Genomic DNA, 12,065 nt, shown 5'->3' with positions numbered 1-12,065 from the left:
AGAAAACCACAGACACTGAAAAATAGAAAAAAATTCATTGGTAGTTATTAATCTTCTAGTGGAAACGATAAATGCTCTTCAGTAAATTTGGAACATGGGGACCTGCTTTCAGTGGGTGGATCACATCCACTGTACTCCCTGGGCCACTCTGTGACTGCACCAAGGCAGCGTCTCTCATCAGCATCGTGGTTTCCTGCCAGGACTGATGAACTCCGCAGGAGGCAGGAGGAAGTTGAGAGGGGGTCAGGGATTGGCTCCCCTGCCTCCCTCCCTGCAGGGCCACCGGCAGTGCACCTGCCTTCTGCCGCTCCTCCTCCCCTCACTCACTGCCTTGGCCCGGGCTGCTGCCCTACTCCTTGCAGGACCTGGAGCCCAAGTCCACGTAAACACAGTTGGTTCTCTGTCTCTGAGGTAGCGCTGTTCCACAAAGCTGGGCTGAACCCTGAGTTAGCCAACGCTGTGCTGCACCAGGGCTGCTATGCGCCACCCAGCATCCGGTTCCTGCTGAGCCTCTGGTCACAACACTTTTGCCAAATGATCGATACATAACCTGGTTTACGTGTGCTTCTCTTCTAAGAATATTTATTTATTCTCTATTTGCTTATGCATTTTACATTGTTGACTCATTAACATTGAACTCAAGGCCAACAGAAACTTGCTCTCTGACGTATGCATTTCCTCCATGAAGTACATGCTTCTTTTTTTTTTTAACTTTTATTTAATTAATATAAATTTCCAGTGTACAGCTTATGGATTACAATGGCTTCCCCCTCCCATAACTTCCCTCCCACCCACAACCCTCCCCTCTCCCGCTCCCTCTCCCCTTCCATTTGCATCAAGATTCATTTTCAATTCTCTTTATATACAGAAGATCAATTTAGTATAAAGATTTCAACAGTTTGCACCCACATAGAAACACAAAGTGAAACATACTGTTTGAGTACTAGTTATAGCATTAAATCAAAATGTACAGCACATTATGGACAGAGATCCCACATGAGGAGCAAGTGCACAGTGACTCCTGTTGTGGACCCAACAAATTGACACTCTAGTTTATGGCGCCAGCAACCGCCCTAGGCTGTCGTCATGAGTTGCCAAGGCTATGGAAGCCTTCCAAGTTTGCCGACTCTGATCATATTTAGACAAGGTCATAAAAGACAGGGTGAGGATAGTAACCAATGATCCTAAGAGAGGCATTAACCAGGTCTGAACAATTATACAGCATTAAGTGGGGAAGAGGACCATCAGTACACACAGGTTGGGAGTAGAGCCATTGGTGGTAGAGTAGAGGTTATGATTACAAAGGAATGAGGCCCAAGTGCACTAGACAGGGTCTAGAACAAAGGACAGAGTCATTATTAGAGGAGCTAAGAAAGGTGCCGTCTAAGCCACAATTACATTTTCTGATTTAGAGGCAAGTAGAACCTGATAGAAGGGGCTTGATAATAATCTGTTGGGCTTTAGGCCTTGTAAGTTAAGAGGCCCAGACCTATCTATCTCTTCACATGGGGTATATCCTAAGGGAGGTGTGAACCTCCTAGGGGAAGGCACTCTGTTGACTTTCATTACTTGGCTGGCCTGGGAGGAGAGCTGGCCAGGTAAAGGCAGGTGGCATCTCTAACAACAAATTTACAGTTCTGCCTTCAATGTTGCTGACCCTACTTGGCTGTCCCCTCAGCTGCAGTGGTCACTTTGGAAGCTGGGCTGAGTGAAGGGCTTTTCAGCTTAGAGCCAATAAGATCTGTGGCTCTGACCTGGGCATCCTTCGACTCCAGGGCAGGTCCATTTCCAGTGATCCAACTCTTGGCAGAGCTGCCAGGGCTCTTCACAAGCTGATTTCTGCTGAAGCCCAGGCTTACCACATTGAAAGCCACTGCAGTGGACTGGCCTGTTGGGTCTCCTTGAGGGCAGATCACTGTACAGATCAGCCATTTATAGGCCTGCCACCCATTGCTTCTGATGCCTAGCTTTCTTTTCCTCCTGGTTTGTGTTAAAGCAGACCAGAGGATGCAAGTCAAGGGAGTGCCCGTATCCCATCTCTAATCTTCGGTGGCTTGAACTACAAGTCTATAGTCACAGGCATGTTCTGTAGTAGTTTTTCTAAGGTAGACAATGCCCATGAGGAAAATTATATTCTCACTTTAAAACTTTCTTTCCCTTTGGTCTGAAAGGGAGGTTTTTTTTCTACTTACTGTATACTTCACTGATGGCGAAGTAAATCTAGCTATGAGATTATTATTTAAGTTCTTATTTTGGCTATGCTATTACAGAAAATTGTTAGCCATCTCTTTTATAAGGTCTAAAGATTAAATTGTGCGTCCTACAGATTCCTTCATAATAGAATTAGTTTCCTACCTTGAGAATAGAGAAATGAAAGAACAAGTTGGGCTTAGAATAGAGAAATGAGGGAGCAAGTCCTAGATCGCTTGCTGACAATAGCAATATCACATGAATACTTAGCAAACCGTTTCAACCATTAGATAACAACTTAAGAAAACATTTACCAGGAGGTCCAATGCCTTCTATAAATTTTAAGAATCATGTATTTGGAAACACCTCTTAAATATCTAACATGGTGTAGTTTGTTTAACCAGTAAAGTTAAGCACAACCATATAAAATTATTTTAGTTTCTTTCTACTAACAAGTTTAAAACATATGATACAGAGATTCAGGTCCCACAAATTAAAATGTATCTTTGATTAAATTTAGCAGCTTAAATTTATGGGCAATCTAATCATAAGCCAATTAAAATAAAACTCTTAATAAAATTTCCCCATGTGGACATATAATATGTACACACATATAACATAGCATAATAGTCCAATATAGCAATTTTAATAATAGCTTTTAAAATCTTTAACTCTTTTTGTAGATTGCCAATTGATTTGAATTGCTTTTTGTTTTTAGTAACCTCAGTTAACCATACTTTCTCTCAGTTAGTACTGTCAATACATTATTGGCTTCATCTGTTTACAGAGCCATCCCAAAGTACTGACTACAATAGAAGTGGCTGGAAAAAGTCCATAGGAACCTATAGGAGGACAGCTAAACACAGAACCAACAACGCTTTAGTTTTATGAGCAGCAAATCATATATAACTGTGGATGACAAAAGACTTTAAGTCGCCATGTTTAAAATTATAAACTCATCAACCAACAAGAGGCACTTGCTTACTTCACAGTATTTTTGAAAGCACCTGTAGGATTTTACAAGTATTTAACCCTTTAGGCCTCTGGGGCTTTCTCATTAAGATAACTATCATGTCTAGTAACACAAGATCATTAGACTTTTTAATTCTCAATCATTTGTATTAATAGCATTTTCCATTATAGAAACTTAAAATTTGGTACCATGTCACATCTTGACAGTACTTCTAATATAATCCAAATAGCCTGATTAGTTGGTGTCTCTATAAGATGAGAGACATAGGTCCTTCGATTTTTTCAGTTGGGCCCAAACTGGAAAAACCAAAGTCCAAGATTTACTGGAAATTTTAGAGTCCAGATTGTTTGGAATTTTGATTTTTTGAATGCCTGTCAAGAATGCCATGAAGGCTCAAAATCCAAAATATCTGGTTGAAATAAGATTCCTTAAAATCATGACATAACATAGACCAAATTTGATCATTGTTACAAGGTGATTATTCAAATCTTTGAAAATAAGCACATATTTAAATAACCCATAGCTCTTAATAAAAATTCAGCTGTTTTTGAACAATTAGAATTTAACAGACATCAAGAGAACATAATAGATTACTTTAACACATTGCTGTAACAGAGCATCAAAGTTTAATTCTATGTCAAAGAGAAATTGAGCTTCCTGTGATCTTTTGCTGTGAGGTTTCCTTCCTTTACCTTCTTTCATATTGATGACCATGTTTCTGTGTTTCTGTGTGTAACACATCTTTAAGCATCTTTTGCAGGGCAGGACGAGTGGCGACAAATTCTTTCAGTTTCTGTTTGCTATGAAAAGTCTTAATTTCACCTTCATTCACAAATGAGAGCTTTGCAGGATATAATATTCTGGGCTGACAGTTTTTCTCTCTTAGTACCTGGGCTATGTCTCGCCATTCCCTTCTAGCTTGTAGGGTTTCTGATGAGAAGTCTGCTGTGAGTCTAATTGGAGATCCTCTGAGAGTAATCTGACATTTCTCTCTTGCACCTTTTAGAATCTTTTCTTTATGTTTCACTGTGGTGAGTTTGATTACAACGTGTCGTGGTGAGGATCTCTTTTGGTCATGTTTATTAGGGGTTCTATAAGCTTCCTGTACTAAGATGCCTCTGTCCTTCTCCAAACCTGGGAAATTTTCTGCTAGTATCTCACTGAAAATGCCTTCTAATCCTTTCTCCTTCTCCATGCCTTCAGGAACTCCTAGAATCCAGATGTTAGGTTTTTTAATAGTATCCTGTAGATTCGCAACAATATTTTTTAGATTTCTAATTTCCTCTTCTTTTCTTTGGTTTGCCTGTTTCCTTTCCTGTTCTCTGTCATCTAAGTCTGATATTCTCTCTTCTGCTTCGCCCATTCTGTTTTTAAGGCTCTCTAATGTGTTTGTCATTTGATCTATTGAATTCTTCATTTCATTATGATTTCTTGTCACTATAACAGTTTCTTGTTCTACTAGTTGTTTCATTTCATTTTGATTCCTCCTTAATATTTCATTTTCACGAGAGAGATTTTCTATCTTGTCCATTAAGGATTTCTGTAGTTCAAGAATTTGTTTTTGAGAACTTCTTAATGTTCTTATCAATTTTTTGAGATCCGCTTCTTGCATTTCTTCTATCTCCTCATCTTCATAATCTTGAATTGGGGTGTCTTTTTCATTTGGGAGCGTCATAGTGTCTTCCTTGTTCTTGTTTCCTCGGTTTTTGCGTTTGTTGTTTGGCATGTTGGAGATATTTGGTTTCTTCACTGTGTTGTTTTTTCTTGTTACACTATGGCTCTATATTAAGTGGACTGTCTGCTTTCGGTGGAGCCTTAGAGGCTTGAAATGAGTGTGGCCTGAGAGCTGTGTTTGGTTCCTCAGGGTTGAGGGTGTGTCAAAGAGGACACTCCCAGGTTAGGCGTGGTAAATCTCTTTCTTTCTTTCTTTCTTTCTTTCTTTCTTTCTTTCTTTCTTTCTTTCTTTCTTTCTTTCTTTCTTTTTTTTTATTCAAAAGGGACGTAATTCTGCACAGCTGAACGTAATTGGAGGTAGTTAGCAGGTGAATGATATACCCACAGGAGCCAGAGATCGGAAGCTCTTTCCCAAGAACCACACAGGGAATCTCTGCTGCCCTCAGTGTGGGCTCCAATTCTCCTGCAGTCTCCCACTGGGTTGCCAAGTTAGATGCTAATCTCCTGTTATTTCACCCCTCCCCCCAGAGTCAGGTTTTTCTGCTAGGCTCAGGGCTGGTGCAGACCTGAGGTCGCCCTGCTTATGACGTATGTCCAAAATGGCGCCTGCTCTTTGTCTTGTTAGCCTTTGAGGGGTGAGCGGAGAGAGAGAAACTCGTGTCCGTATCGGTCACTTTTTTTTTTTTCCTCTCTCTCTTCTAGTTAGCCTGGTGAACATTTCCCCACGGGGTTTCAAGCCTCGTTCCCTCTAGTCTCCTCTTTCCGCTTGCCCGCTGGTGTCTCGGGCTATTGAGGTTCGGCTCACCTCGCGTTCCAGCGCTGGTGCGTTGAGTCTGCCGCTGATGTCCCGAACTTTGGCTCCCACGCTCTCCACGCAGGTCCACTGTGAATCACTAGTTCCGGAAGAGTTTCCTCTGCTGTTTCATCCCCTACTCTTCCTTGACCCTGCAGTATCTCCACTGTTATTAACCTGTGTGTTTCCGAACTATCAATGTGCTCACTTCCTATTCCGCCATCTTGCCGCTCCCTGTAGTAGTTTTTCTAAGGTAGACAATGCCCATGAGGAAAATTATATTCTCACTTTCTTTCCCTTTGGTCTGAAAGGGAGGTTTTTTTTCTACTTACTGTATACTTCTTTTTTTTTTTTTTAAAGATTTATTTTTATTTTATTTGAAAGAATTACAGAGAGAGGTGAAGATAGCGAGAGAGATCTTCGATCCGCTGGATATCCCCAGATGGCCACAACGGACAGAGCTGCACCAATCTGAAGCCAGGAGCCAGGAGCTTCTTCCGGGTCTCCCACGCAGGTGCAGGGGCCCAAGGACCTGGGCCATCTTCTACTGCTTTCCCAGGCCATAGCAGAGAGCTGGATCAGAAGAGGAGGACCCAGGACTAGAACCGGCGCCGGAATGCCGGCGCTTCAGGCCAGGGCTTTAACCCGCTATGCCATAGCGCCAGTCCCAAGTGCATGCATCTTTGACTTCCGAACCCTCAGTAGAACAGCACGTCAGCACTAGGCTTAGGGGATGTATTAAGTAGCAAAATCACCCAGAAAGAAAGCACCAAAAAAACGCAAAAAAATGTGGCACTCAGTAGACCACAAAGGATGTTTGTTTACAGTATGAGAGGCGAAACACGGGCCAGAGCGCCGCCTTGTTTGACGTCAGCCAGGAGCGGCTGCGCAGCAGTGACGCAGACTCCGAACCCCTTTGTGCATATCTGCATTGTGTTAGGTGTTGATTTTAGGGCTACAGGTACCCGTAAGCAAATGGGTGAGTTTGCAAAGTTGGAATCAGGCATCATGATGATCAGCTGCCTTTCCCTTAACAAACACATCTCCGATTCTCTGATTTCAAAACGCCCTGGGTCACTGGGAGTCTGTAGATACAAACACCATAGTGGATAATGAACAATTCAAAGGGTTAACGATCCAGGAGAAGGAAAGGAGGCCCTATGATTCACCATGCTGGGCACCAGTAGCCAACGAGATAAGAGAAGTGATAGGGATTTAAAACCAGATAAGACAGAGGCTCACCGAAACTCACTAGCTGGAGGAAACGTGAGTCAGGGGCCCGAGCCGTGTAGACGTTAGTCCTTGCTGATCAGGTGACATCTCGGGACAATAAGGAACTGAAGGAAAGTGTGTGTGTTTCTGTTCCTACTCATTAATACTTCTCCGGGAATGCAGAGCGCTAAGCACACACCGGCCAGTTGAGTTCTTGTTAACCAACGTAGTCCTAACGTGCGATTTGTGCTAACTCCCTCTGTTCCTCTTGTTTAGTTCATAGACTTCAGAATGTTTTTTTCCACCAATAAGCTTATCTTTGAACTTCATTTTTCCATGAATTCTTTGAAGGACCCTTGAATATTCAAACCGCCCACGTGTCTGTCACTGGCATATGTGTTTTCCTGGTGGTCATCCACGCTCTGGCGCCGATAAAAAGCTGTATTCTCACCTTTGGGATGCCTCAGCTTGCCTTCTAGGATCACAAAAAGGAGTAAGAAATGAATATTGGGAGGGGGAAAAACAAATGTGACTTTGATTTTGAATAACATAATTATTCCCCATAAAACCCAAGAGAATAAATTAAAACCTATTTAAACAGTGAGAGAATTCACCCATGTGAATGGCTATGAAATCAATACGTGGAAAGTAATACCTTTCCAATATGCTGATCAAACCAAGCAGAAAATGTAACTGAATAAATAATTGCATTCGTACCACCACTAAAATCTCCAAAGTTCCCAGGGAAAACCAACAATCAAAATGTAAGGACAGGGGCTGGTGCTGTGGCGCAGTAGGTTAATCCTCCACCTGTGGTGCCTGCACCCCATATGGGCACTGGTTCGAGTCTCGGCTGCTCCTTTTCCGATCCAGCTCTTTGCAGTGGCTTGGGAAAGCAGTGGAAGATGGCCCAAGTCCTTGGGCCCCTGTGCTCACATGGGAGACCTGGAAGAAGCTCCTGGCTCCTGGCTTAGGATTAGCCCAGCTCTGCTTTGCAGCCATTTGGGAAGTCAGCAGATGGAATGTCAATTGTCCTAAAATTAATCTTTGAATTATTCACAAAAAAAGCCAAGATTCCCTCCACAATGTATATCAACTCTTTTTAAACTTCATTCAAAAGAGAATATGCAACAGATCAGAAAGGTCTATTTTGAAATAGGAGACTAAGCAGGACATCAAAGTACGCTATAAGTTGTAGAAATTTTTTTTTAAAGATTTTACTTATTTATTTGAGAGACAGAACTACAGAGAGAAAGAGACAGGGAGAGTGGTCTTTCATCCGCTGGTTCGCTCCCCAAATTGCTGTAATGGCCAGAGCTGGGCCAATCCGAAGCCAGGAGCTAGGAGTCTCTTCCGGGTCGCGCATGTGGGTACAGGGGCCCAAGGACTTGCACCATTTTCCACTGCTCTCCCAGGCCACAACAAAGAGCTGGATCAGAAAAAGGAGCAGCCAAGATGTGGACCAGTGCCCATATGGGAAGCCTGTGCCCCAGGCAGAGGCTTAGGTCACTGTGTCACAGCACTGGTCCCAAACTATAAAAATTAAGTGTACATTAAGGGAAGAAATAAGCAAAGAGATCAAGCATGATATAGAGTCCAGAAACACACCTATGGATAAAAAGAAATTCAGTAAGTGATAAAGGCTACATTTGGGATCAGTAAGGCAAAAATTCGATAGGCACTGGTGTCAAGGGGCAGTGAGTTAAGAAGTCATGGTCCCAGATGCTCCATCCAGCTCCCTGCTAATGCACCTGGAAAAGCAGCAGAAGATGGCTCAAGTACCTGGGTCTCTGCCATCTATATGGGAGACCAGGATGGGTTTCCTGGCTCCTGGCTTTAGCCTGTCCCATCCCCACACATTGCACCCATTTGGGTACTGAAACAGCAGATGGAAGTCTCTCTCTCTGTCTCTCCCTCTTCACCCCTGTCTCTCTGTAACTCTGCCTTTCAAATAAATAAATGAATCTTTAACAAAACAGGCAAGAGATGAATATACAGAGCATAGAAGCAATTCTGACAAAACAGAAAGAAAACACAAAAGAAAAACAGGCAAAGACAGTGAAAAAGCATTCAGAGGAAAACATAAATAACTAAATGGAGAGATTGTCCATGTCAATGGCAGTTGGGGATATGTAAATTAAAGCAGCCCTGAGACACCATTTCCAATCATCAATCTGGCAAGCATTGAAGACACTGATGTTAGCACATGCTGATGAGGAAGTTGGACAACAACATAGCAGGATAAACTCGAATATTAAATTAATGTGCTGAGTGATCCAAAAGTCACTTCCAATCATCTAATGTAGAGCAATTGTTGCAGAAAAGCTCAAAGAGATATTGACTGTCATAGTGAGTAATTGGAAGCCAACTTAATGTCCAATGAAAGCAGAATAGTTAAATATTATATTGCACTTTTATACAATGGATTGTTATAGCAATTTTAAAAAGATTAGTACATGCCACCATTAAAATATCTCTAAGACATCTGGTGTCAAATTAAAAGTGCATATTGAAAACAAGTGCAATGCCATGTAATACATGTCAAATTAAAAATCCATACAAAACTAATTCTGTTTTAATTCCTACTGGTATTTATGTAAATAGATTTTTTAAAATGTCTGTAAGGATACACCCCCAAACTGATAAGGAGATATTAGCGCTAAGTGAATGAGATTGGAAAGTGACCACTGAGACACTTGCTTTGCTTTTCTAATCTTCAATTTAATTGAGGTAAAAAGCACGTAACGACAGTTATCAAGTGTACCATTCTCGTGTGTATATTCAGCAATGTGAAGAGGATTCAGCAATGGTGCTGCCGAACCTTTGCCTTTTGCAAAATGCAGACTCTGTGCCCATTGAACAAATCCCCATTTCCCCTTTTCCCATGTAAGGCTGATTACTATTTCTATTGCATCGCGTGCATACACCACATTTTGTTTATTCATTCATCTGCCGATGGACACTCGGGTTGCTTGCACCTTTCGGCTGTTGTGGCTGATGTCGCGGTAAACAAGGATGTGCAAACACCGGCATTCAGGTCCTGCATTCAGGTCTTGGGGACGGGCAGCCAGCGGTGGGAATGCTGCATCGCAGAGTCGTTCTGTTTGCAATGTTTTGGGAAACTGCCATCCTGTCCTCATTTTATTTTTATTGTTTGAATATTTCACAAAACAAAAATATACTTATGAATTATTTATGTAATTAAGGGTAAAGGGAAAAATTAAGTTAGATAGAGATAGCTCAAATGAGACCGGCTGCCAAGTAAGTAGTGGTTTCGGTGACGGCTCAGGATGGATGGGCTTACCACAAGGCTCCAGAATGGGAGAGTGTTGAAATCTATGGACCTAGCGCTTAATTAGCATTACTGATTGTTTTGTTATTCACATACACTCCCTAGCCTTGCCTGGGGGAGGCTTACATCTCCCACACAGCAGGTACCAGCAGTGGCCGTGTGCATGGCTTTGGCTGATGAAATTGGAGCAGAGCTGCTCCGCCCAGACTCCAGCCGCCTTTCCGTGTCCTTTTTCCTCTCTGCTGAGATACTCAGCGACGGTCCCTAAGAGGGGGAGGGGGGGTGCCTGCAACAGAGTTGTAGCCAACCTTCTGGGAAACATGAATGGGAATTCAATCTTGGTGGCTAAACATGATTGGGGATATATATATATATATAAATATATAAATATGTATACACACATATATAATTTATTTGAAAGGCAGAGTTGTGGGGGTGGGGGATCTTCTAACTGCTAGTTCACTCCCCAAATGGCTGCAACAGCCAGGGATGGGCCAGACCAAAGTCAGGAGCTGGGAGTTTCATCCAAGTCTCCCACATGGATGCAGAGGCCCAAGCACTTGGGCCATCTTCCACTGCTTTCCCAGGAGCATAAGCAGGGAGCTGGATTGATAGAGCAGCTGGGTCTTGAACCAGCACCCATATGGGATGTGTCGCAGGTGGTGGCTTTACCTGCTATGCCACAACATGGGCCCTGGATTTATATTTTGATGCCATGGAACTGTCTGGTCTGGGTCAGGTCATGCAAATCGCTTACTTAAACTCCCTCATGTGGATGAGGACTGTGAACTTGGAACAGGAATCAGTAAACTCAAGCAAGGCCTCAGTCTTCTCAACATGTGTATGAATCACTCCAGGGTCAGGGAGACCACCAACACCATACATCCACGTCGTATCCCGGGGAAGGAACCATGCAGCCCAGAACTTGGCCCCTAGAAATTCAACCAGGGCACCATAAACCTGCAGGGGACAAAAGGTGCCGTCTTGAGCCCTCTCTGGAGCCTACAACATCATTTGGAGTAGTAGTAGTAGAACAAGCAGGAAGAGGGTATGCTCACTCTCTCCCATCAAAACCTCCTCCCCTTAAGGCAGAGGAACCATGTCTCCAACTCATGAGTTATCTTCCAAAGTGCAGCTCTGCGAGACTTCATCGGTGTGAGCTGCGACTCTACCATGGACAGGCAATCAATCAGTGCATCACCTTTGCAGCAATGACAAGGACAACATATGGTAACTGCTGGCAGAGTGGCCCCTGTCAAAGGAGAGACAGCCAGCTCCATTCCGATAGAACAATGCTTGCCTGTTTGGCTCAAAGAGCTTCCTTCCTTGGCACTGGTGCAAGCCAAGAGAGGTGAAACTGATCTCCAAGTTTAACCTCGCTCTGTGGAAGGAGCTAAAGATTTCCCTTTATGTGCATTTGTTGTCTAAGAATTAAAAAAAAAAAAAAAGGCAGGAAAGTTGTAACAGAAGGTTATGCAAGAAAAGTATGTGAGACAAGCTGTGGCAAAAGAAAACTGAATGATTGCAAGAGTTAATCATCACCAGCCCAAGAGAGCCTGATATTAAATCTGTGAAAGCAGTGAGTAAATCAAGGTCCTTGGATGCTTGTAGCTAATGTTCTCATTTCCTGGCTCATCTCCAGCTGGCCTGAGCGCTAACGCAATGGTGGAGAAATTGGTGGCCAATCCAAACACCGGGACTTGGGGATTTCTGGGATTCTTTGACACAGACATTCGTGGTAGGCAAGTGTCCATCTGAGTACAGACTTTTCCTGTCTGTGTGAAGAGGTATGCTATCAAAGATGAGGACTTTGTAGTGAATGCTTTCTCTCGACACTCTGTGTCCCTATATGTAATGATGGGAGTGCCTCTACAGGCATGAACTGTAATTAGTATTTCTTTCTCTCTCTTTCTAATAAAAAAATGTACTTG

Source organism: Lepus europaeus, chromosome 6, assembly GCF_033115175.1.
Source record: "Lepus europaeus isolate LE1 chromosome 6, mLepTim1.pri, whole genome shotgun sequence".
Lineage (NCBI taxonomy): Eukaryota > Metazoa > Chordata > Mammalia > Lagomorpha > Leporidae > Lepus > Lepus europaeus.
The sequence above is the reverse complement of the archived record's forward strand: the minus strand, read 5'-3'. Positions refer to the sequence as shown.